This window comes from Rhineura floridana, chromosome 7 (genome assembly GCF_030035675.1).
Source record: "Rhineura floridana isolate rRhiFlo1 chromosome 7, rRhiFlo1.hap2, whole genome shotgun sequence".
NCBI classification, from domain to species: Eukaryota; Metazoa; Chordata; class Lepidosauria; order Squamata; family Rhineuridae; genus Rhineura; species Rhineura floridana.
In genome coordinates this window covers 106615678-106643157 of record NC_084486.1, presented here as the reverse complement: position 1 = coordinate 106643157, position 27480 = coordinate 106615678, and the positions used below count along the sequence as shown (strand labels likewise).

The 27480-nt window shown below is 40.6% G+C and overlaps 1 protein-coding gene across 2 annotated transcripts in view; it reads left to right on the top strand.

Annotated features, from left to right (window-relative positions):
* Nucleotides 1-27480, top strand: part of EPHA4 (EPH receptor A4) — a 215321-nt gene that overhangs the window by 86881 nt on the left and 100960 nt on the right. The gene's annotated exons all lie outside the window — the stretch shown is intronic.

The window sequence follows — 27480 nt, the reverse complement described above, 5'->3', positions numbered from 1 at the left end:
TTTCTTTCTTGTGTGCAGGAGTCAAACAAGTTTAAATTTTCCTGGGCTGTGGAAGAGGGCCCTGTTTTTAAAATCTTCCCAATATGAAGCTTTAATCCAGGTGTCTGCTTAATAAACATCTGCATGGTTGGCATTGATGGGGTTGAGGAGCTCTTGCTCTGTCAACCCGGTCTGGAGGGCGGGATGACTCCTCCCACTGGAGAGGAGACTAAGAAGTTTCTAGACCCTGCTTGTCACGACCATTAAGAGGAGCCATCCCTGACTTCCGGGAAGGGTGACTTCGCTTGTGCCTGCTTTTTGAGACGAGCTCTCGTCTCAGAAGAAGCTTTTTCAGTTTTAAAATCAGTCAGAATGTTCTTTTTGACTGGTAAAGATTTTCTCCCGGGCAGGGAGAAACGTAGAGATTAACCACAAAAGCCTGTTTTTGTTGGGAGGACTGGATTTCATTAATATATGAGAGAAGGTTCAGCCAGCAAATGCCGGATGGACTTCCAACAAGCTCTAACTGATTAAGCGACACGTTTATCTTTTCTTCAAAGAAAAACGGACTTTAACAGGCAAGCATCCTTCTTTCTATTTTTTTTTCACTTGGTTTAAATCGTTGCAGCAAAAAGAGATTTGTCAATGAATCAGCTATAAAGAATTTCTGGGTGAGTTATAACTCTTCTCTTTTATTCACGAAATTAAGGAGGAAAGAAATTGAAAAAGCTTATCTTTGTTTTTATTGCAAAAAGCTGGCCTGGAAGTGCATTCTAAAGATACAAACGGAAGAGGGATTTCTATTTCGAGGAGGGAAAAAAAATAAATAAATTTGATTTATGAACTTTGGAGTATTATATGTCCGGGACTATTTTCTTTTTGGTCTATTTCATTTTGACGAATCTACTTGTTCACGACGCCACTAACTGTTTTGAAGCTGGGAACTAAATTTGTTTTGTATTCCTGAACAAATAAGAGATAAGGCAGGCTGTACTGTCTACACTGTGATGTCATCAAGCCTGGAATATTAACCCAATTGTGGCTGAAATAATTTTTGTTCTCGTGGTTTTAAGAATGGCAATCAGGAAAGTGGCTGAGACCATGGAAGAAATTATGTTTCAGAAAATAATGGATGACATTGAGATAACGAAACAAACCCTGAGACAGGGTAGACAGGAGATGAAAATTGAATTAGGCAAAATGACGCAGGATCTTAAAGAAATAGGGGATCTTGTGAGAGAGGAGATTGATGAGATTAGAGATGAGAAAAGAAAAATTAAAGGGAAGATACAAACCCTGGAGATTGGAACAAATGTGGAATTGGAAAAAGATCTGGAGTTTATGGATATTAGAAACAAAGTTTACTGTTTGGAATTCAACGTTGTCTCTGAAGAAATTAATGAAGATATTAGAGATAAAGTTATCAATGTCTTGGATAATTTTCTGGACTGGAATGATGTGATGGAGCTTGACATAGAAAAAATCTATGGAATTAACTACGGATATGTGACAATGGAAAAATTCTCAAGAGATGAGCCAGTGCATTTTGTAAAAAAGAAGAACAGAGATATGATTTTACAACAATATTTCAGCAACATATTCAGAATTGATGGCAAGGAAGTATTTGTGATAAAGGAAATTCCCATCAGACTCTTATTATATGACTATGGCTATGACAGCAAGATTAATATGGGATACTGATAATGGAAGAATGGCTACTGAAATTACTGGACTTAACAAGATTATTGATAATGGAAGAATGGCTACTGAAATTACTGGACTTAACAGGATTATTGAAGATGGAAGATGGAATTAACATTGATAATGGAAGAATGGCTATTGAAATTATTGGACCTAACAGATTTGAACGAGATGGATTAATCGACATGTTTATTTGGAGAAAAATTGAAAGATATATCTCTCAAGGAATTGAAACCTCTCTTTGACTGTGGAGAGAATAAAGTAATGTTTATGGGATTTGATGATTAATTAAGATAACTACTGGAGGAAAGTGATTTTATAATATAATTTAAGAGACAGGATTGTTATATATTGTAGACCTATAACTGATCTGCGACAAATCGGAAGTCAACATTTTATTTTATTGTTTAATTATTTTTGTTTTGTTTTGTTTTTTGTCTTTGAAAATTTGAATAAAAATTAATGATAAAAAAAAAGAGGAGCCATCCCTAACCAGGGATATCCTCCAGCCCTATCTCTAACCAGGAATGTCGTCCAGCCCTGTCTAGCAAATCAGAGAAGCACCTGGCATTTTTAAATTGAGGCAGCTGTGGAATACATATTTTGTTTAAGAAAGCTTTCCCTGAAATGACACAGTCATTTTATAGCATAATAGTTATAGAATCATAGAAATGGCTTTGTAGCTTTTAGTTTACTGAGTTTGCAGTCCTTTGTATGTTATAATATCGCACCTCACATTCATAACATTTGGTTGTGAAGCAGTTTATAAATCTAAAAACAAATTATAGATTAATACTAGTCTATTTAATAAGTCACAGTTAAGCAGGAGAATATTCAAGCTAATCATCTCAGTCAGTTTAAAATTGCTAGATCATAACAATATTTTAAACAACTTAATTAGAAGCATGAAACAAATTAATCCAATAACAATAATACCTTCCAGTAGGCCAAGAAACCCCTTTAAGGATGGCTTTCCCCACACATATGTGATGTTCTGACAATTCCTAGGTCTTTCTCACTCTCCCATGTAGAATGATGTCCATATTCCAAAAGAGACCAGGTGGCTTACGTTCCCTTAAGAGTTGCTAAACCTGTAGAACATTTTATAGAGACAGAAGCCCTGTACCTTTTGACATGTGATAATTTTTGAGGGCATGCCAACATGAGCATCACCACAAATGGAACAAGAATGGAACTTTAGGTCAGAGGTGATTTCTATTAAAGAACATTAAAAGTGCAAATTAAATTATAAGTGCAAATGAAACCAAACTTTAAACAAAGTAAGCATTTAAAAAAGGAATGTCATGGGGCAGAGGGGGGGGGAACTCTATCTAAAGAGCCATTCCAGAGGAAGCTGCTTGGTTTACCTAACTTTTTGACAAGGGGAGAAGAACACAAACAACAGAGGATCTTTCACACTTATCTCAGTTCTTCTTACCAGTTGGTTAAACCAGGTGATAAACCCAGTTCCCTTGTGCTGACAGTATAATAATCAAGGACCTTCTTTGTTCATTATGCTCTATTTAACCCCAGTAGTCTCATTCATTCTTGCATTTAGTAACCGCTCAGTGTGACGGCCTCCTAATGAAGAAATAAAACATAGAATCTGAGACCCATTCTTCTAGCAAAAACATATACTCTGCTCCATTGGCTTGTAAAATCAGGTTTCTGATCACTATTAGGCCAGGTGGACGAAAAAAGAAATATTGGATAATTTAGAGGAAAACACCTGGAATGAACAGAAAATCACTCGCCCTTCCAATTTTGTTAGGAGTGGGTGGGAAAAGAAAGGTATTATTGTTGCTAATTATTTATTTTAATTGTTAAAACATTCATAAGACTCCACTCTTGCTCATCATTGTTCCATGGGCAGCTGTTCCTTTAACTATTTTAATAGCTATTTTCTTTGGATTTACGTCTTAACTCCCCAGGCCAGGTAAGGTAGACTCTAATAGCTTTCTGCTTTGCTGGAATCTCGTACTGAAGGAAAAGGAAACTAGAAAGCTTTCCCCCCTACCACCCTTCTTATACAACCCCCATGACAAATTATGAAAATTGCATGCTTAATCTTTATGCTAGAAAATGAACTACATACGACCTATAATGTGCTTGACATACCTAACATCATAACCTTGGCTGAAGAATATTAGAGTTCTTTTTGTTTTAAGTTAAATTGTATAAGGCCATTTGGCTCCTCAGTATTGTTCTCTTTAAATCAGTTGTGGCATTTCTGGTGACTTTAGATACAGTGAACAAATGTGAATGCTGAGGCTGATGGTAAGGTGCTGGGCAGAGCAATCCAAACTATAAGAAGCCAGCATAATTTACACTAGTGTAATTTATCCTTGCTCTTACCTTTCCTGCCATGTCACAACCTGGCCACTTCCCCAGAACACCCTTTTTTGGGACTTACCCTGGCCTCAGCTTAGCTGGATGAGCTCCGACTAAGCTGACTGAGCCAGGATGGAGGGCTTATGTTGACATATTTTCAGCTGAACTGGGATGGGGGACTACAGTCGGCATAGCTCCGGCTGAGCCCAAACTCAGCCAGAGAGTCACCTATTCCAAACTCTGCTTATCCCAGCAGATCTTGGGTTTGGATTTCTCCCTAAGTCTGCAAATGGTGGAAGACTTAAGGCCCCATCTGCACTATACATTTAAAGCAGTATCATATCAGTTTAACAATTCTGACCTCCCCACTAAAGAATCCTGGGAACTGTAGTTTGTTAAGGAAGCTGTGAGTTGTTAGGAGGCCACTATTTACCGTACACAAAAATCCTCTTCCCAGGCCATTCAGGGAACTGTGGCTCTGTGAGGGGAATAGATGGGTCTCCTAACAACATTCAGCTCCCTTAACAAACTACAGTTCCCAGGACTCTTTGGGGGAAGATATGATTAGTTAAAATTGTGTGATATTACATGAAATGTATAGTGCAGATGGGTCCTCTGTAAGTGTTGGAATGAAATGCTATTGTACTTTCTTTTCAGAACATATGTAATGTATGCAACCTGCAAATCCAGAATATGGCTAATTAGAGGTAGAGATGGATGATGGGTGGCCTGATAAAATGTGCAGGTTGTCACTGGTTAAGGATTGGCAGGAGATCTTCATAGACCATAGAAATTGGATACTGTCAGTCTACATTACAGATCAGTGATCAAAGAGGAGTGATCTGGAGTGGTCAGAATATTTATTTATTATTTGATTTATATCCCACCCTTCCTCCCAGCAGGAGCCCAGGGTGGCAAACAAAAGCACTAAAACACTTTACAACATCATAAAAACGACTTTAAAATACATTAAAAAAAACAACTTTAAAAACATTTTTTTAAAAAGCTTTGAAGACATTTGTTAAAAAAGGTTAAAAAACATATTGTTTAAAAAAACGGTTTAAAAACATATTAAAAAGCAATTCCAACACAGAAGCAGACAGGGATAGGTCTTAACTTTGAAGGCTTTTTGAAAGAGGAAGGTGTTCAATAGGCGACAAAAAGATAACAGAGATGGCACCTGTCTAATATTTAAGGGGAGGGTGTTCCACAGGGTAGGTGCCGCCACACTAAAGATCCGTTTCCTATGTTGTGCAGAACAGACCTCCTGATAAGATGGTATCTGCATGAGGCCCTCGCCTGCAGAGCACAGTGATCAACTGGGTATATAAGGGATAGGATGGTCTTTCAGGTATCCTGGTCCCAAGCTCTATAGGGCTTTGTAGACCAAAACCTTGAACTTTGCCTGGTAGCAAATGGGCAGCCAGTGCAATTCTTTCAGCAGCAGAGTATCATGTTGGCGATATCCTGCCCTAGTGAGCAGTCTTGCCACCGCATTTTGCACCAGCTGCAGCTTCTGGATCAACCTCAAGGGCAGCCCCACATAGAGTGCATTACAGTAATGCACTCTGGAGGTTACCAGTGCTTGGACAACAGTGGTCAGGCTATCCCGGTCCAGAAATGGCCGCAGCTGTCTTACCAGCCGCAGCTAGTAAAACGCACTCCTAGCCACTGAGGTCACCTGGACCTCTAGCGACAAAGATGGATCCAGGAGCACCCCCAGATTACTGACCTGCTCTTTTAGAGGGAGTACAACCCCATCCAAAGTAGGCAACTGACCAATTATCTGAACTTGGGAACCAGTAACCCACAGCGCCTCCATCTTGCTAGGATTCAGACTCAGTTTACTGGCCCTCATCCAGACCACCACTGAGTCCAGGTAGCGGTCCATGGCTTGCATGGCCTTTCCCAATTCAGATGTTACAGAGAAATAGAGCTGGGTATCATCAGCATACTGCTGACACCTTGCCCCAAATCTCCTGATGACCACTCCCAAGGGCTTCATATAGATGTTAAACAGCACGGGGAACAAGATGGTACCCTGTGGCACCCCGCGGCACAACTTACCGGGCACCGAAAGACAATCACCCAATTTTCTCTGAAAATGACCCTGGATGGGAAACACTGTAAAACAGTGGCTCCAATACCCATCTCACCAAGTCGGCCCAGAAGGATACCATGATCAATGGTATCAAAAGCTGCTGAGAGATCAAGTGAGTGTAACAGGGTCGCACTCCCCCTGTCCTTCGCCTGATAAAGGTTATCTAACAGGGCAACCAAGGCCAATTCAGTCCCATAACCAGGCCTGAACCCAGACTGGAATGGGCCAAGATAATCTGTTTCATCCAAGAGTACTTGCAATTGCTGCGCCACAACCCTCTCTATCACCTTCCCTAAAAAGGGGTATTTGCGACTGGACGGTAATTGTCGCAGACCAATGGGTCCAGGGTGGGCTTTTTCAGGAGTGGTCCGATCACTGCTTCTTTCAGGGGGGGCTGGATCACTCCCTCCCGCAATGATGTGTTGGATCCACTTGGTCAAACCCCCTCGGCAAGCTTTAATAAACCAAGAATCAACCGTGATGATGGAGAGGAAGCTGCAGTGTCCCTAGCAAACAGATCAAACCTGTACCATCAGTTTTTCTGAGATGGTTTCTGGGGGCGCTGCTCCCCAGCAAACCACAATATCCAGTACATAAACAGGGCTCACTGAGATGTCCCACCACATGGATCAGTAGTTGTCAATGGGAACCTGGGATTGCTCCTCCCCTTGGCAGCTGCATGCCCTGTCCTATGTGTAGATTATAGGATGATGCCTTGTGACTTTAAACTCCTAGTTGCAGAGTTAATACCTGATCTAGTATCGTTGTTGGAGACAGAAGTCTCTGTGAAAGACACAGTTCTGTTTGGCATTGTGGATGTGCTGAGTAGCTGTCTGTTTGAGACACATTCTGAACTGCATACTTGCAGTTTTAGCAGGTGTGTCAGCTCTGATATGGAGATAGCATGATTGACTTTTCGTAAACATGTTATGGAAAAATGTTCCCTCTGAGCAATACAGTGATTATTTGAACAACTGAATGACTGAAAGTGTATATAGCCATAGATAGATAAACTAAGGAGTCTATTTGACCTGGCTAGTTGTTCTTCTAGCCTAATAAATCTCACAGAGTTGTTAGAATAATATAAACCACATACATAGCCATGAAAGCCTTGGAAGAAGGGTGAGGTTAAAATGTACTAAAATAATAAAATACAACATTGAAAAGTTGTATTTATATATATCAAAACATTTATTCTTTAGTCAAGAATACATCTTTTCAGTTATCCTGGGGATTTTCCTGCTAGAAAGGACATGAATATTTTGTTATTTCTGCATTTATTTACATCAATTTTCAAAGCAATATTTTTCATTTTAATTCGGGTTAAGTTGAGAGACAATATTTGATCAAGATTATTAATTATTTCTATTGGGTCAAGGTAATTCTTAGCTGTCGACTCTGAATAATTTGGGTCTCATGGGTTGTCCAGACAAAGAGTGATTGTTTGACATATGGCATAGCATAGATACATAAAACTAAAATAAAGTTACTTTTAATATACTTAACAGAAGAGGAACAATCTAACAAGGACAGATTTTAAAGCTACACAATCTCAATTCTTCTTTAAAAAAGCCTCTGTTTTCACTTGAGGCTGTTATCCTGAAATGAAAAAAAGGGTCTTACTATAAACTGCGAGCATCACTTAGATTGTCTTTGCATTCTCCTTTTCTAATTGAATTTAGCCCTCTGCTTTAGTTCCTCTAGAAAGTATATTGTTTTTAAATTACCACTTCAGTCCTATTACTCAAAACCCCAGCTTCTAATGCTTTCTGACAGTTATCAGCATAATGAAGCATAATGAAATGATGAGCAATCTACAGTGGAAACTCAACAAGGATTCTACCAGTGCCGTGTGACTGTGTTGTAAAAATTTGAATGCAGATGAAAATAATTCTGTCATTACATTTTTTTCCAAGGGCAAGGGCTAGTTAGATAAATGGCTGAATGTTTCCATCTCACAAATATTACATTTCAGAATAGGCTATTGATTCAGTATGTTCTGTTTAAAGCCTCACCAAGAGTCCTTACACCTACATTTTCTTATCTGTACTTACTTTGTGTGAGTGCTCCCTGGTTGTACATAAAAGTAAGTGTGTATACCAAAAACAACAAAAACCCAGGTTGGTTTTCCATACATTTTTCCATAAAGTAATCTGCATCATTATTGTTTTTTATCATTCCTTTATTCTGCGTCCAGTTATTTTCAAGCTGTAATCTGTTTAGGTTTTGTATAATTTTGAGGTCACTGGTTGATGCACAGAAATAACATATAACAATAAGGATCCACTGGAATAAATTCTTTCACATTTTTTCTTGAGAATTTTTCAGCATACCCTAATTCCAAAGCATAAAAACAAACCTTTTATTTGACATGTAATTAGCTGTTAGGAGACAAAGCAAATTAGGTGCAATGGCATTGCTTAAATATGCCGAATATGTTCCCCTGAAATATGACCCAGTATGATTTCTACTCAACTGTTGTCTGAAATTGCTATTCGTACAAGACTAGCCTTGCAACCATTCTCCCCCCCCCGCCAAAAAAGTAGCCTTGCTCCGATGCCTTTAAAACCGCCTCAGAAAAAAACCTGAAATAGTGAAGATGGTTTTGCTTTGGTAAGAATTGTATCTCTGAACCAGGAGAAGCTTCACCTGCTTAATTCACCTGTGTTATGCTGTAGCTGAAGATATCAAATGATAACTCTAATTATGTAAGCACAAAATGAAGAGATGTTTTACTTTCTTACAAAATGTTTTTTCCCATTCTCATCTGAAAGCTCATTTATTGTGTATACCCCTACAAGCATTCAGCCTTCTACCTTTGTTTTTGAATATGTAGGATTCTGTACCCTGAAGAATGCCAAAGAACCCTGTGGACTTTAAAAGACTAACAAGTTTATTGTGAGACTCATAAGAGATATCCAATAAAGCAAGATGTAGGTTTACAGAAACTCCAGGTCATGGTAAACATGTAAGCTGTTAAGGTGCCACCATATTCTTTGGCCTTTTTGTTTTGTTTGTTTGTTTTGTTTGTTTATTGCACTTGTATACCGCCCCATAGCTGAAACTCTCTGGGCGGTTTACAGCAATCAAAAACATTAAAACAAATATACAATTTAAAACACATATTTTAAAAACAATTTAAAACATGGTAATGTACCACCACCAACCCACAGCTGATGCCTAGCCCTTCTGGCCCAGGGCAAAGAGCTGAGGCCAAGGTTAGCAGCAATGATGAGAGTGACCCCACCAGCATGGATCTTCATTGAAGCAAGAAGACGCCGGCATGGCCTAAATGAGTGAAAGTGTAACGGAACAAGTAGGGAACATCTCTCCGTCAGAGGCGGTAGCGGTTGGTGCCCACTGGGATTGGTGGGGTGGAAGAAAGAGAGGCCAACAGTAGGTGGTGCCAGAGCCAATGACAGGCAGAGCCAACTAATTTTAGTTTTGTCCCCATCTTCCTCCCTGCTGAGTTCTACACAGGCAATGCTGAGATGAAGGAGAAGGAAGATGACAGCCAGTGTTTTTTTGTTTGAATTATTTATAACCCTCTGTTCGTTGTCCACACAATCCCAGAGTGAGAAACAACAGTAGAACAATGCAATAAATCAATATTTCATTTAAATGCAAGTTAATGTAAAAACAGAAATATACTAACAACATAACTACATCAGCCAAGCTGGGGGCACCACCAGTCAAATCATGGGTGACTAGCCATGTTTTTACCTGACACAGAAACGCCATCAATATATGAGGGAGCAGTAGGGTTGCCAGGTCAGAAGCATCCCAAACCCTGAGATTTTGGAGGCGGGCCCGAGTGATGTCACGGGGCAGGTCCAAGTGACATCATGGGGCAGGTCCAAGTGATGTCACAGGGTGGGTCCAAGTGACATCATGGGGCAGGTCCAAGTGATGTCATTAAGCATGATACATTAAGCATCAACCACAGTTGATTGGCGCATACAGTTCATACAACAACATTTATCTGATTGGAAATTAAGATAGAAATCTTAGCTAAAAGATGGAGCCTGGGTAGGGAACATTTAATCTAGCCAATTAGCTTCTGTCAAAAAGGGTTCAAGTGCCCTCAGGCCAGGCCAGGCCTGTCACCAGAAGGCCACTGTAGGAAGAAAGGAGCCTAGTGTTGTGGAGATTAGATAGGAGCACTCAGGAATAAAGATGGATGCCCCCGAAGAGCTGCAATTCTAAACACGCTTACTAAGGGACTAAGCCCCATAGAACTCAATAGGACTTACTTCTCAGTAGATATGGTTTAGATTGTGTTGTTGGTAAAGCTTGACAAGGGATCCTCTGCAAAGATATCCATATCCAAGTAGGGTTGGCAACCCCCTGCCTGGAATGTCCTGCCCCTACCTTTTAACATCCAAATTTCTTTACAGATTTGACCCTTCACTTCAGAAAGAAGTCTGAGTAATGAGTAAGAAGATTCTCTACCCTTTTTTGTCTCCCCTGTGGGCTGCTATAAATTCACTTTATCAGCCAACCTAGTTCCAGTGAATATAATTGACAGAGAGGAAGCACACATGATTTGGTCTACCTTCATAAGCAGTAGCTTAGGAACAACAATAATTGCAGCCATGCTGCCCAGTATGTGAATTCTCTTTCACCACTATTAGACAAGAAACAAACAACAAGGTGAATCATCAGTGGTTTTAAGAAGGTTGAGTGGAGCACATGGAACCACTGTTGTTGCTTCTATGGATGAACGGGAGTGAGGATAAAGGTAAATGAAATGCAAATACAAAAAGAAAAACAAAAGACAGTGATAATTTCTTAAATGCAATACCATACCAACCACAACAAGATTCCTATGAGTAAGGCAGAAAACTAAGCATCTCACAACCAGTCAGGATTCCTAACCAAAAACCAAAAATATGATAAATGAAGAAATATTTATATAAGCATGACTATCAAATATATTTATTATTTACACAACCTGTAAAGATATTTATAGTGCAATCCTATGTTTATTTATTCAGAAGCAAGTTCCAGTGTATTCAGTGGGGCTTACTCAAACAGGGACAGAACTGCAACCTCAAGTGATCAGCAACTTCATTCACACAACCCAAAATTCAGAATCATGCCGCTTTTGCAACTGTTTATACTTGTTTTTATGGTTATTGGATTTTAAAGGGATTTATTTCTTATTGTGAACTGCCTTGGTTTCCAGACTGCAACGCTACCTCACAAGGTTGTTGGAAAGATTCCCATATACACACACACACTGGAGATGTAAAAATACATACACCCCATATCATAGTTTATTGTCAAAACCAGTTGATCATTGGAGAACATTAAAAAAATAAAATCGGTATTAGTTTCCAACATAATAAAAACAGTGATACCTAGGTAAGCCCTGCCTAATTGCTTTAAAAATAGGATTGGAGGGGGAGAGAAAGATATACAACACAAACACAATTCTTTCCTATGTTCACTCAAAAATCCCATCAATTTGCAGCACAATCCTAACCATGTCTACTCAAAAGGAAGTCCTATTGAATTCAATGGGGTTTACTCTGGGTATGTTTACTCTGGGAAATCAAGTACTAGATTATTATTGTTGTTGTTGTTGTTTATTGCATTTATATACCGCCCCATAGCCAAAGCTCTCTGGGCAGTTTACAACAATTAAAAACATTAAAAACAAGTATACAAAACCATTAAAACCCATAAAAACAGATAAGCAAGTTAAAAACACATGTTATTCAAATGCTGTTAAAATGCCTAGGAGAGGAGGAAAGAGGGTTAAACCTTCAGTTTGGGAAGTATGCAAAACACTGCCCTCTTCAAAATTTAAATCTGCCTGACTCCTACACACAGGAGAGAAAAAGACTGAAAGCTTACTTATTCAATCTGTGAGATGTTCAGAAAAGGAGGACAAAGCATGTTTCTGAGCCTTGGGCCAGTCACTGCCTCTCAGCCTCAGAGGGAGGCAATGGTAACCCCCCCCCGAATACCTCTTACCATGAAAACGCTGTTCATAGGGTTGCCATAATTCAGAATGGACTTGAAGGCAGACAATTCAATATGACTCTACATTTTTGTCTTTATCATTCCTTGTCAATCACAACCCTGATTTCTTATTGGCTAAAAACCTGAAAGGGCAGGGATTAGAGCAGAATTTAGAGCAACTAAGAAGTTGTGGGGGGGTGGCTGACATTTTGGTGTGTATATCTGAAACCAGACCACCTAGAAACTTAATTTTGTTTAAATGAAAGCTGAAAGTCCGGAGATTAAGGTGAATCAGCTGGAAGAGACCTCCAGAAACCAGAGTCTCAGGCTGGAAAACGGAGATCTGGCAAGCTTAGGGAGCAGTTGGTCTTTCAATTATCTGAGTCACAAATAGGGTTGCCAGGTTCAGGCCTGGCAACTAAGAGGTCTTCTGTATCTTTAAAAGTTGTGCAAGGGGGAGAATTCCACCTTGTGGTTTTTCCCATTACAGAGTTGCAAGAACACCTGCACTTGGCTGACTTTCTCTTCTCCTAAAGATACAGGATCAGTCTCAGGTCCTGAGCCTGGCCACCCTAGTCACAAACCATTTTTGCTATAATAGCTATTATTTTGGAGCTTGTACTAGACTCTAGTAACTAGAGGTTGGGATGTCACTGGTGCTAAGATGTTGCATCACAGGATGTTGCTGTGCATGCCATGTTTCACACCATACATTTAAAGCCCTCTTATATTGCTTTAATGTCATGAAACTTGGAAGCTGTAGTTTGTTAAGGATCCCGCGAATTGTCACACTGTAAGTGGTCTCCTAACAACTTTCAGCATCCTTAACAAACTGCAGTTCCCAGGATTCTTTGGGAAAAGCAATGACTATTAAAATGGTATAAGAAGGCTTTCAGTATATAGTATGGATGTGACCTGAACCAGCAGTGCTGGTAACAATAACTGGAGAAAAGATTTCTTGTCCCAAAGTACCAAAATCATTTTTTGGATGCAATCCTGCATCGGCCTTAAAATTGTGTGAAATATTTGGGCACCAGATTTAAGGTATCCAGAGAACATGGATATAAAGGATTTTCCGTCTCACCCCCCCCCCCGCTTCTGTTGTTTGTTACAACTGAAAGTGTGTGCTTACTCCAAAAAAGGAAAGTAGCGGGTGATTGATGTTTTCAAGAGGCTGCTGCTCTTGGTGGGCTGAGCTCTGCCTACTGAAAAAACACATAGGCCCTTATGATAAATGTTCAAGAATGACCATGCTGCTCAGAAGAAAGGGTCACCCGCAGTGGCAAAGTTTATGTAAACTAGCCTACAGCAATGAGGGAGCTCACCTCGACTGCTGAAAGAAAGCAATTAGAGGCTGCAACATTTACAGCTGTCAGGGGAGAGCGCTGACTTTCTTTCAGAGTCAAACTCACACATCCACACTGTTTACTCTGTGTTATATCCTGGCCTTCAGCAGGAGAGAGATTAACAATGAAAACGCTTTTCTGAAGGGCTGTACAGCTCTCAACTCTGAAACATCATTGTCAGCTCTGGAGTTGTTTATGATTCATGAAGTTGCAAAAGGAGGGATTCGCGATTCTCTCCAGTGCTTCAAATGGAGATGGATCTTCCTACAGAATGATGACCACTTCCTAGGGGGAGCCCAAGTCAGTTGGTGAATTAAAGCACAAGCAAGGGGGGAGGGAATAAAGAGGGGAGGACATGAGACAGGAGGGGAGAGAGAAATAAATACATAAATAAATAGGACAATTTTGGAAAGGGAAGATCAGTTGCTGAATTTGTTCTTAGGGCAAAGAGTTTTATTTATATGTCCATGAAACCTCAAGAAAACTGATTTTCAACTGGCATAGTTGCTTCAGTGATGAATTCGCATGAAGGTTCTAATTTTTGATCAAATTATTTCCTTTGGAAATTGGAATGCTTTTTCTTTTTTAAAGTAGTTGGCTGAAAACAAAGACGATGAAGAGTTTAGTTGTGTTTGGGTTTAGCTGTATTGGGTCAGAACCAGAGGTTGTGGGAGTAGAAACTGCTCGTACAAGGCTCTTTCCCATCCCGTCGTCCTTGCAGCTCAAAAGCCTTGAGGACTTGTGGACCCTCCTAAACAGTGTGGACTGTTTTGCACAGAACGGGGGTTGGCCTGAAGTCAGCTTAAAAAACTGGAAACTGCAAAACACTTACACAGCTTTTATGGAACTCAGCCAACCTCTGTTCTCTTAAGAATGTTCACCATGAGTAAATTCACTAACAGGCAAAAAAATCCCTTGTGGTTTAAGAATGTACCTATAGCCAATATATATATCTAACAGACTTTCAAAAGCAGGGAAATTGGGAAGCTATAGTGAATGCACCAGGGGAGACCTGACTTCCTCTCTGAGTTATTATACTGCCCTACAAATTTGTAAAAATGCAAACACAATTTGGGTTAGTCTTTCACAGTCCAATCCACTTCCTGTGTAGCTTGGAAGAATTTGGTAAAGTGCCTCTGAGCATATGGTGAGTGGTGGAAACACCTACAATCAGGACTGCATCTCCAATGATGGAGAATTACATTTTTTTGTATGTTTGTTGGTGTTCTTACTTTGCTTCTTTCCTGTATTACTACCATGCAATCATGCTTAGGATAGGTGAAACTGACCACGGGGAAGGAGGGGGAGAGGAGAGGAGAGGAGAGGGGAGGAGGAAGGGAGCGGGAGGGGAAAGGGATTGGAAGGGGAGGGGGAAGGAGGAGGGATAGGAGGGAGGAGGAGGGTAGCTTTTTAAAGTTTGATAGAAATATTTGTTGGCTATAGGTACATTCTTAAACCACGACTGGGTTAGTTTTGCCTGTTAGTGAATTTATCAGCTTTTTAATCCGGGAAGTAAGAAATGGGATCCTGTGCAAGTTTGCTGAGACTGGATTGATCATTTGCATGCTTATTGAGTTCAGTGGAATTTACTCCTGTGCAATCATGATCAGGATAGGTGAAACTAGCTTGGGGGAGGGGGAGGGATAGGGAGGAAGATGGATAGGAGAAGGGGAGGGGGAGGGAAGGGGGGAGATTGGGTCGGTGGGCACTGGGCAGAGGGAAAGCCCCTTTCTTTTTCAAAAGGAAAACATTGTTAATAGTATCATTTGTGGGGGAGGTGTTTCCCCCCTTTTTATTCTACAGCAGACATGTGTAATCTCCTACCCAAATTTAAACCAAAGCTGTCCCTGAACACCAGTCAGGATAATTCAGATCATGGTATTCCCGATTGCTATGTACAGATGTGAAAGTTGGACAGTGAAAAAGCGGATAAGAGAAAAATCAACTCATTTGAAATGTGGTGCTGGTGTACTCAATGAGACCAGAGCGAGTACGAAAACCAAAAATGTCCTTAAAGTGAAGCACTACCTTTTAAAACTTTTTTTACCTCTCCTTCATGCGGAGCCTCAAAGCCCCGCGCTAAAGCCTCTGCTGCTGCGCTGCCGTGCCTCTCAGCTGATCGCAATCACACCTCCCAGCTGATTTGCGTAAGTGCGATCGGGTCTATTTCCACCCCCACGCACCATTAAGTGTCCGTAAGTGTGAAGCAAGTGTATGTAAACGGGCATGGTGGAGTATGGAGTATGTCTGTAAAAGCGAGTGTACTTTAAGTGAAGGTCCGTATAGCGGGGTATTCCTGTATATCAGACGCTACTGGGGGTTGCTGATTCATAGGGTCGCCATAAGTCTTAATTGACTTGAACGCATATAACAACAATAGCAGCTCTCAGCACTCTTCACAAACTACACTTCCTAGGATTCTTTGGGGAAGCCATTACTGTCTAAAGTGAAATCAAAGTCTGGTGTGGGTGTGGCCACCTGATTAGCCAAACCAAACAGCTGTTAGTCTGGTTTTTAGTATACTGCAAGTTGGTTCTTACTGAGCATGCCTGTGCTATCATAGACTCCTATGTAAAATTTCTTAAATTAATAAAAAATCAGCCATTCATTTTTTAACTTTTAAACAGCAGAAGATGAAAGTCAGAGTATGGGGCAAGGTCAGTAATAGGATTACAGGTACTCTGTGAACATGGCTGATTTTTAATTGATTTCAACAAATTTTGAAACCACTGACAGAAAAAAGACCAACGAGGGTCTGGATTTTTTTCTCTTGTTTGGACTTTAAACTGACAATTGGCTCTGAGTGTTGTGTATATCATCATGATAGGGATGTAAGCAAGTGTTTCTGAGTTCATGACTATAAGTTTTGTAAGATTTTGTTTTGAAATGAGCTTATGGGAAGCAGCAGAAAGGCACGTATAATTTGAGGAATCCTGTCGCAGTATTTTAGTAGATTGACACAGGAGCATAAAGATACAGAATATTTAGTCATGTCTGTCCTGAAGCCTGACTCCATCCTTTCACTTTATTCTAGACTTAGTTCTAATTCCATGGTGATTTTTGTTTGTTACAACTTAGACTTTTATTTGATTTAGGGTTATTTTCAAAGGTGTCCAAAGATCCTTCAGAGTTCCTTTTACTCTTAATCTTTTCCTTTTTTCTTCTTCCTTGTGCACAGTAGTACAGCTAGGTAAATTTAGACTCTGGACTTAATGGCCTTATGGGGAGGAGCCCCCTCTTTAGATGTTTCCTTGCTTATTTAGAGTTAAAGCCAACCGTGTTATTGGAGAGTCAGTGTGGTGTAGTGTTTAGATTGCCAGACTGGGACCCAGGAGACCAGTGTTCAAATCCCCACTCAACCATTAAATGCACTGGGTGATCTGGTGCCAGTTGCTGTTTCTCAGCATAACCTTACAGGGTTGCTGTGAAGATAAAATCAGGAGAGAGTGAACCATATTTGTATGCCACCTTGAGCTTCTTGGAAGGAAAATAAATAAATAAATACATTTATGTCAATAAAATATATGGGGGGGGCTTCCTGATTGTTCTGCTGAATGTGGCTCAAAGTTCCTGCCCTGATGGTACCACTTTTTATCCTTTCTATTTTGTTCTGTTTTATATGTAGTATACAGTCAATAGCAGAAAAAAGTTTACGGGCGATATTTACCTAAGTTACGCTCAGAGTAGACCCATTAAAATCAATGGACTGAAGTAAGTCACTAACAACACAATCCTATCTATGTCTATTCAGAAGTAAATCTAATGATTTCAGTGAGGTTTGCTCCATCAAATTCAGTGGGGTTAGGATTGCAACCTTAATCTTTACAATCATTTTACAGAATGGATGAGTATCTTAAGTGTTTAGCTGTTAAAGGAATTGATATCTGTTGATTTACTCCCAAGTGCAGTAAACTGAATAGTTTCTATACCCTGTGGAAGACTAAAGTGCTGATTTATCATCCAGTCAGTGTTATGGCACTGATGTAAATCTGATTCCTCGTAACTGTTCCCTGTTGGGCTACAATAAGTGTGTTGGCTAGTCTCCCCTGTTAGATCATCCTTTTTATCATGCATCACTTTACGTCCCCCCCCTTACTTTCCTTATTCTGGAAAATTGGTTAGAGATGCCTGCAAAGTCTGAATGCAATCAACATCTTTTAATATTGCTGATGTTTAAGATATTACCTCACAGGATATGACTCAGAAAAAAAGGACAGTTAACAGGGCCCATATAATGCCTAATGGCCTTAGGATTTGCACTTCTAATAAAACTATATCGTTTCATTTTCTTTTTTTAATGTTACTTCTAAAGAGTATATCACATTCTTTGTTAAGCAGAACTTCTACAGCTTTGGGAAACTTCGTCACTATCTTTATCAAACAAATGTTGCCAAAATGTGGAGCTCATGAGCTTTGAATCTCCATCTGATTTTCCTTTCTTCCTATATTGATCAAGCTTCTTTTAGCTGTATCCTAATAATCCCCCCTGTGAAGTGAATACTTTCAAAAGACATCTCCTCCTGTACCATTTTTTTCAGCTCACATTAATATGTATGGATATTATATATAGCAGGGGGCACCAACCTTTTTTGGACCAGAGAGCATATTTCAAATTTTGAAAGAGTGCTGGGGCACCAGTCACAAACTCAATCACAGCTCAGACGTCACTCTTTGGCTAATAACACTGATAGGCAGGATCAGCCAGAATGACTCATTTTAAAGAAATCACTTAGAAGGATATCTCCACATTTTGTTTCACAACTTTCTTTCTAGGAGGGCTAGAGACTTACTTTTTTAAAAAAGATGAAAGCTTAGATTCTGGACTACCTGCTGGAGGCTCTACTGAAGGCTATTGCTATTGCACAGGTCATGGCACCTGTGGGTGACATGTTGGCGACCCCTGGTATATTGGCTATGTACCGGACCTCTGCATTTTCCTTCTGTGTTGTATTTACTGCAAAAAGCATTTTTTTAAAAAAAGCCACAATACTTATAACAACAAACAGTGATGATGATGATGATGATGATGCAAAAATATCAAATTAAGACATTGGAATTGAAAATGATAATTTAGTACTGCTGATTGCAGCAAACTATCTATTCTATGCTGATATTTTGGGTGTATGCATGAACAGGTGTGCCAGTTTGGACTGCAGCGCTCATGTGACACAGGGTGACAGACAAAAACAAAAACAAGTTTTTCTAATGTCGCAGTGCATCTCTGTTTCCAGGGTCAAACTGTTGGTTTGATGCTAAAATGCAGACTTAGGAATGGGATGAGTTGTGCAAATATGTTCTAATTCCTTTAATACTTTCAAGTAATGTTTGCATATACTAGGAAAAAATCAATACCTGGAGATACTGTCTGAAATGTGCTAATTCCAGACCAATTGGAATAAGAGGAGTCCACTATTTTCAACTAAATTGCTTCTTTCTCATGATTCCAAATTCCCAGGCTAGGATGGCCAGGTGGTATATTACAAGTTGTGTAGAATAGGGAATGGCAGCGCAGAGTTTTGTCATGCAAGCTGCTGAAATTCCCTCTCCTATGCAACCACTAAAGGTACAGGCGTTCTGTCCTCTTTTTTGGCTGGCTACCCTGACTCCCTAGCAGTAATCATTTGTAGAAACACATAATTGTTGCTTATGTTATATTTTTAAAACACACAGTATATAAATGTGTGTGTGTGAAAGGTGGTTTTTTTAAAACACCTGATTCAGCTAAGTCAGTACTTCATTCCTCCACCCATGACTTCTCAGAATTCCCTCAGCCTATTGATAGAATGAAAAATGGAAATGGACTGCCTTCAAGTCGATCCCGACTTATGGTGACCCTACAAATAGGGTTTTCATGGTAAGCAGTATTCAGAGAGGGTTTAGCATTGCCTTCTTCTGAGGCTGAGAGGCAGTGACTGGCCCACGGTCACCCAGTGAGCTTCATGGCTGTGTGGGATTGAACCCTGGTCTCCTAGGTCGTAGTCCAGCACCTTAACCACTACACCACACTGGCTCTCTACTGATAGAATAACAGTTGATTTTAGCAACAGCTGATATTAATTTCACTTTCTAGACAGTGCAAAAGTCCTTTTCAACACATCCTTTGTGACCTAAGGATTCTACTTTCTTGTCAGATTTGGATAAGTGCAGCTGTTAGAAACTGCTCTTTTCAAAATAATTAGTGGATTTATTTTATGAAAGTACTCTTTCTTATTTTATTAAAACTGCTGTAATTCTGCCAGACCTGATCTCTGTCAGGTTGTTGGAAACCATGGTTCTAGGCTAGTGTCGTTCAGGTTGAAATCCTATATACACTTACCTAGGAGTAAGGTCCATTGAATTTAGCTGCACTTCTGAGCAGATGTGCAAAAATATCCATCATGCATGCTGACTTTAGCCTAGCATGGTGTACTAGTATCCCATCCCCCAGAATCCAAATGTCCCACTGATGTTTTAAGATTTCAAACCAAGAATGCATGTTCAGGATGATTTAACAGTTAGGAAATATCTATTCTGTTTTAATTATTCTGATTATGGATACTTGTTGAAGAACATAATCATTTTTGTGCTGGAGAAGGCCAATTTCATTCTAGTCCCCCATTCTTTGCAAAGATCACACAGTAGGTGCTCTTTTAGAAATTAGCCGGTTGTCCATTTGTGGACTGCAATTTACCTTCTACTTACCCCTTTCTATATCACTTGATAGGGCAACACTTGATGACGTACAGTTGGACATGTGACCTGTTTCCATTGAAAAGTATTGCATTTGGGGTAATGAGAGATAAGATGAAATCTTTCATGATGAAAATCTTTCACCATTAACACATTTATGTCATTACTTAATGTTGCATTCATTGAATGAAGAATATGCATAAGTTAACTCAGGCATAGCTTGCTGAATTTCCAGAAAAAGGCCAATAATGTAATTGGCACAAAGAAACAGGCAACAGTTATTACTTCCTGTATCTTGGACACCATCCATATTAAAGTCTAAATGTAATGCAGTTCAGAATCTTTTGTGGCATTGTATTTTAGAAGTTTTTTTGGCGGGGTGACTCTTTTATTGATAATCTCATTTATTTACTTCTGGGGTGGGGAACCTGTACCCCACAGTATCATCTTGTTCTCTGGACCATCCTTCTAGGAATCATTTCCTCTCCCACACTGAGAGGGACAGATGGAGTGGCACGGAGAGACAGAGGGGAATGGGGTGGCACAGAGAGACTCATGCAGTGCTGAAATACCAGTTGGCTTCACCCCCCATCAAATGTGGCCCCAAACTAACTTTTCCTGTAAGTTAAAGCCCTTAATAGGAAAAGGGTTCTATTGTCTTAGTTTACTTATTTAATGACATTTTGCTCACCAATAAGTAGAATATTTCACATTAAAATGATATAAGATAATAGATAAACAACAATAATTAAAAGACCAGAATAAAATATCCTCCGGTTAAGAGGCCTGGAATTAAAAAAAAAAAAGGTTTTTGGTGCTGAACAAAGAAGCATAAGAGCCTGCTGGATCAGGCCAATGGCCCATCTAGTCCAGTATCCAGTTATCTCAGTGGCCAACCAGATGCCCATGGGAAGCCCATAAGCAGGACTTGAGCAGAAGAGCACTCTCCCCTCCTGCGGTTTCCAGCAACTGGTATTCAGAAGCATGCTGCATCTGATCGTGGAGGCAGAGTATAGCCATCAGGTCTAGATGCATCTTCCATGTATTTGTCTGATTCTCTTTTAAAGCCATCCAAATTGGTGGCCATCATTGCCTTTTGTGGGAGTGAATTTCACAGTTTAACTATGCACTGTGGGAAGAAATATCTTTTGTCTCTCTTCAACTTCACTGAATGTTCATGAGTTTTAGTGTTACGAGAAGGAGAGAAAAAGTTTTCTCTGTCTGCTTCTGTCACGTCACCTCTTACTTGGTTTTTCTCTAAACTAAAAAGTCCCAAATGCTGCAACCTTTCCTCATAGGGGAGTTGCTCCACCCCTTGATCATTTTTTCTGAACATTTTCTGAACCTTTTTCAACTCTATATCTTTTTTGAGGTGAGGCGACGAGAACTGTACACAGTATTTCACATGTGGTCACACCGTAGATTTTTATAACAGCATTATTGCATTGACAGTTTTATTTTAAATTCCTTTTCTAATGATCCCTACCATGGAATTTGCCATTTTCACAGCTGCTGCATACTGAAAAGACATCAGTGTAGGTGCCAGGCAACCCTACCTGAAGAGAGAAGTCTATAAGTGGGACCCTGCCACTTATCAGTTGCCATCAGCCTCGCTATAGATTGGGGGGAATGGGGATATAATTTCAGTGCAGAACAGGTGGATGTGTCTTTTGGTGTCATTGCAGCAAAACACTTCTGATAAGCTATATATTCCCTGGCTTAGGGAAAACAATATCCCCTGTGTCAAACTGGTCAATCTGGTCAAATTGTAGAAAGCTTTAATTGAGGATAGTGTCTGATCACACCAAAGGTAGTTTTCAGAAGAACTCACTAAGCAGATGATTACCGAAAATGCAGCCTGAACAGACACCAAAATTAAAGCCTTAGTAATAGCAAGATCTCAAAGGCAGTTTCTAAATACTGTGTCTGATTGTTTCTAATGTTTTGCTTGTTTTTTTTCTCTTAAAAGAGAAGGGATTTATGTTAGCGAGAAGGCAGGTAGGTTTGACATTCAGGGACTAACTGTATCCTGATTACAGATTTTCTAAAGCTAGGTGATGGATGAGAGTATGGGAAGGTGGAGATATGACACCCTTTGGCAAAATGCCATGCTTTTTTCTGCTAGTCTTGGCCGAGAGAAAGAAACTCCAGAGCTATGGTCCATGATTTTTTTTTTTAATTTTGAGGGATGGTTGTGTCAACAGTGTTGCAAGACTTTCAAAGGGAGGAGTCTTCAAAATGGGCTGACCTTGCAATTTCCACTAATTTCAGTGCCATTTTACATTTTCATGCACGTTTGGTTGAAATGACTGTTTCATCCACACTAACAGGACATGGTGGTTTGGTCTGTACTTTTTTATTTTCTTGCAAATATAGGCATAAATTAACTTTAACACCATGAACCTAAATGAATTACATAAAAAAATAAAATCACAATGAAATCAATCTGAACTTCTTCCAAGTAAAGTATTATTAGCATATAAAGCAGGGGTGGGAAACTCAAGCCCTTGAGACCAAATGTGGCCTTCCAAGCCTTTCTGTTTGGCCCTCAGGCTGAAAAAGGTTCCCTGCTTCTAATATAATGCAAGGGATATCAGTATATAAATAAGCATTGTCTTTAATTCAATATACAATAATGGTATTTATTTATTATGGTATTAATAATCAATATATCTCTAACAGGGCAGTTGATAGACTCCTTGTTTATCTGTGCATATATATTTATAAGATGTGTTATGTATCAGTTAATTAATAAAAAATGTAAAAAATAAAGTAAGTCAAGGGTAGATAATGTGTTGCCCTCCAAATCAACTCCCATCAGCCTCAGGGAGCATGGTCCGCAGCATCTGGTGGGCACCACATTTGCTTATTCATAAGATTCTGCAAATTTTACTACAAATGCTTATGTAAAATATTTGCTGGATAATAGACTTTGCTGTTTTATTTTTCTGTGTTTGTCAATTCTCATTTAATAGTTGGCATACAGTGATATGGAATATTTCATTATGATGGTGATGGCATGCAGTATGAGATATGCATTGTTATTTAGAGTATTTAACAGTATCTAGTAATCAATATCATATATTTATTTATAATAGGAACTTATACCATCTCCCTCAACACCCTCCCCCAGTTATTAGGGGATGTAACAAGTCTGGTCCCACAAGGATCTTTGCTGGGATCAGTGCTTTAAACTTACTCATAAATGATCCTGAGTTAGGAGTGAGAGTGAAGACACAAAGTTTGCTGATGACACCAGATTTTTCAGGGTTGTGAGAAGACAAATGATTTGTGAGGAGCTGCAGAAGGATCCCTGCAAACCTTGTGAATGGGCATTCAGATGGCAAATGTAGTTCATTGTAAGCAATTGTAACATAATGCACATTAGAACAAACCCCTCTAATGTCATATACACCTTAATAGGATCTGAACTGGGGGTGCCTGATGGGGAAAGAGATTTTATGGTTATGGTGGATAGCTCAAGAACAATGTGACAACTATGAAAAAAGATGAATTCTTTGGGCAGTATTCAACTAACTTTGTGTTCTAATGCAAGGTGATTTCCCCACCACCACCGCACACTATCACCAGATCTACTCCAGAAGGTTGGGGAAAACCCCAAACAGATTTAGTGGGTGCACAGAGGGAGGAGAGGGGGAGATTATTCTATCACACAAGGAGAAATCCTTGCACTGAGGGAACTTTAACCTTAGTGCTACATTGAGTATAACCCTTTGTTGGGGATCATTAGGAAAGGGATTGAAAATAAAACTGTAAATAATATGATGCCGTTATACATATAAATTCTGTGACCACCTTTGAAATACTGTGTATAGTTTTGGTTGTCACATCTCAAAAAGGATATTGCAGAACTAGAACAGTGCAGAAAAGGGCAGCCAAAATGATCAAGGGTCTGTAGCAGCACGCACTTGAAGAAAGGCTGCAACATTTGGGGCTTTTTAGTTTTGAAAAAGAGGCTGGGGGGGCATGATTAGAGTTAGCCCCAGGCATGAATGTGCCCTCAGGCACCAACCAGCCCCCAATGCAGCTGGTGCAGACTTAAATAGGCCCAGCCACCCTGCCTCCTGTATGTCACTTCAATGTGCTAGCACACTGTGCTTACACCCTGGCATGGCAATGCAGGAGATGGGGTAGCCAGTCCTATTTAAGCCCATGATTGCTGTGTTGGGGGGAGTGTCTGAGAGGGTGGAGCTCCAACTCTGCTATCTGCACCACTGCTGGATTGCAGGGTGTTATTTGCAGCTCATGTCAACACCTTACTCCAGCCTGCAAATCGTGCTCCCCGACCTAATGCTGATGCAGATTATGGAGCTCCACCCTCCCAGCCCCAGCCTATAGATTTAGACAAGGGCCCGTTTGAGTTGCAGGGACCCTTGGGCCCGTGCCTGACTTGGCCGCCCACTGGCACCAGGCCTGGTCATGATACTGATGTATAACATTATGTCTGTTGGGGAGGAAGTGGATAGAAAGAAGATTTCCTACCTCTCAATACTAGAACTCAGAGGCATCCAGTGATGTTGAATATTGGAAGACTCAGGATAGACAAATGACAGTACTTCTTTACACATCGCATAGGTAAACTGTGAAATTTGCTGCCACGGAATATAGTGATGACCACCAATGGCTTTTAAGGGAATTAGCCAAATTCATGGCGGGCAAGGGTATCAGTGCTACTAGCCATAATGGCTATATGTTACTTCCAGTACTAGAGGCAGTATGCGTCTCAGTAACTGTTTCTGGGGATTCCAAGCAGGAGAGGGCTGTCGTGCTCATGTCCTGCTTGTGGGCTTCCCATAGGCTTCTCACTGCCACTGTGAGAACAGGATGCTGGACTAGATGGACCTTTGGTCTTGTCCAGCAGGGCTCTTTGTTACAATAAAAGCAATTTAAACAATGTATATGTTTAAAATTGCATAGTTTAAAAGAACAGTATGCATGCTATGCAGTGGTATGTAGCATTTAGCTACTAATGTTGGAAATGCTCTCAAATATTGCAGTATTTGATAGTTGGGATCCCCACCCCCATGTGCATACTTTCCCCCCAGTGTGCTTCTCCTCTCTTAGCACATTTCAAGAGATAAGGATCACTTGTGTACATTTTATCAGACATTCAGAAAAATTACCCAAGCCAAGGAGTGAAACTGCAATGTGTAAACCAATCGTTTGTAGTAGAACAATGATAACTCAGCTTGGGAGGGGTGCACAATATTTTCATTTTCAGTGATTTGGCTTTCTGTGAAACCATAGAATCCTAGCCTGGGAGCCGATTGCATGCTACGTGGGAAGGAGAGATGTAGAGAGAAGTCCTCCTAAATTCCTGGACTGTTCTGTCCACTCTCAGCTAAGCTCACCTTTCCTTCCAGGTGTAAACTAATATCCTCAGAGGAAACAAATCTCCCTTCCTGCTCCTTCTCTGTCTTCCTTTGTTCTTTTTGCCAGCATGGCTCCCTGAGGAGCACAGATGCAGCAGATATCTCTTCTGTTTAGTGTTTACTGCATGCACTTAATTTTGCAAAATGCCATTGTAATCCATAGATCCTAACAGAAAATGCTATCAAATATTGCGATATTTGATAGTTGGGATCTCTACCCCTATGTGCATACTTTTCCCCCAGTGTGTTTCTCATCTCTTAGCACATTTCAACAGATAAAGGTGACTTGTGTACATTTTATCAGACATTCAGAAAAATTACCCAAGCCAAGGAGTGAAGCTGCAATGTATAAACCAATTCTTTGTCAACTCAACTTGGGGTGTGTGTGCAATACTGGCAGCAAATGTTCCATTCCTGGGCAAGATCCTTGAACGAGTGGTGGCAGGCCAGCTCCAGACACTCTTGGATGAGACCAATTTTCTGGATCCATTTCAGTCGGGTTTCAGGCCTGGTTTTGGCACGGAAACAGTCTTGGTCGCCCTGTATGACCTCTGTCAGGAGAGAGACAAGGGGAGTGTGACTGTGTTGATTGTCCTTGATCTCTCAGTGGCTTTCGATACCATTGACCGTGGTATCCTTCTGGGAAGACTGGCTGAGTTGGGAGTGGGAGGGACTGCATGGCAGCGGTTCCACTCCTACTTGGCGGGTCGGCTCCAGAAGGTGGTGCTTGGGGAACATTGCTTGGCACCCTGGAATCTCCAGTATGGGGTTCCACAGGGGTCAGTTCTGTCCCCCATGCTGTTCAACATCTACATGAAACCATTGGGTGTGGTCATCCGGAGCTTTGGAGTGCGTTGCCATCAGTATGCTGATGACATGCAGCTCTATTTCTCCTTTTCATCTTCTTCAGGTGAGACTGTCAATGTGCTGAACCGGTGCCTGGCTGCAGCAATGGACTGGATGAGGGCTAATAAACTGAGGCTCAATCCAGACAAGACTGAGATGCTGCTAGTGGGTGGTTCTGACTGGATGGTGGATGTCCAACCTGTCCTGGATGGAGTTGCACTCTCCCTGAAGGAGCAGGTTTGTAGCTTGGGGGTTCTCCTAGAACCATCTCTGTCACTTGAGGCTCAGGTAGCCTCAGTGGCACGGAGTGCCTTCTACCAACTTCGGTTGGTGGCCCTTATCTGAACAGGGATAACTTGGCTTCAGTTGTCCATGCTCTGGTAACTTCCAAGTTAGATTACTGCAATGCACACTACATGGGGCTGCCTTTGAAGATGGTTCGGAAACTGTAACTTGTGCAAAATGCAGCGGCCAGATTGGTAACAGGGACCAGACGGTCCGAACATATAAAACCGATTCTGGCCCACTTGCATTGGCTGCCTGTATGTTTCCGAGCTCGATTGAAGGTGCTGGTTTTAACCTATAAAGCCTTACATGACTTGGGACCACAATACCTGATGGAACGCCTCTCCCAACATGAACCCACCCATACACTACACCCAACATCCAAGGTCCTTCTCTGGGTGCCTACTCAGAGGGAAGCTGGGAGACTGGCAACAAGGAGGAGGGCCTTTTCAGTGGTGGCCCACAAATTATGGAATGATCCTCCTGATGAGGTGTGCCTGGCGCCAACACTGTTATCTTTTTGGCACCAGGTCAAGACTTTCCTCTTCTCCCAGGCATTTTAACATGTGTTTTTAAATTGCTTTTAAAAATGTGTTTTTAAATTTGTATATTTGTTTTTAATGTTTTTAATCGTTGTAAACCGCCCAGAGAGCTTCAGCTATGGGGCAGTATACAAATGCAATAAATAAATACATATTTTCATTTTCAGTGATTTGGCTTTCTGTGAAACCACAGAATCCTTGCATGGTACAAAACTTTCATCAGCCCTTGCCCTCTCCGCGCTTAGCATAATCCCAGTCCTTCCCTCTTCTATCTTGGGATGTATGCAGAGCTCTAGTGAATGCACAGTTCACTACTT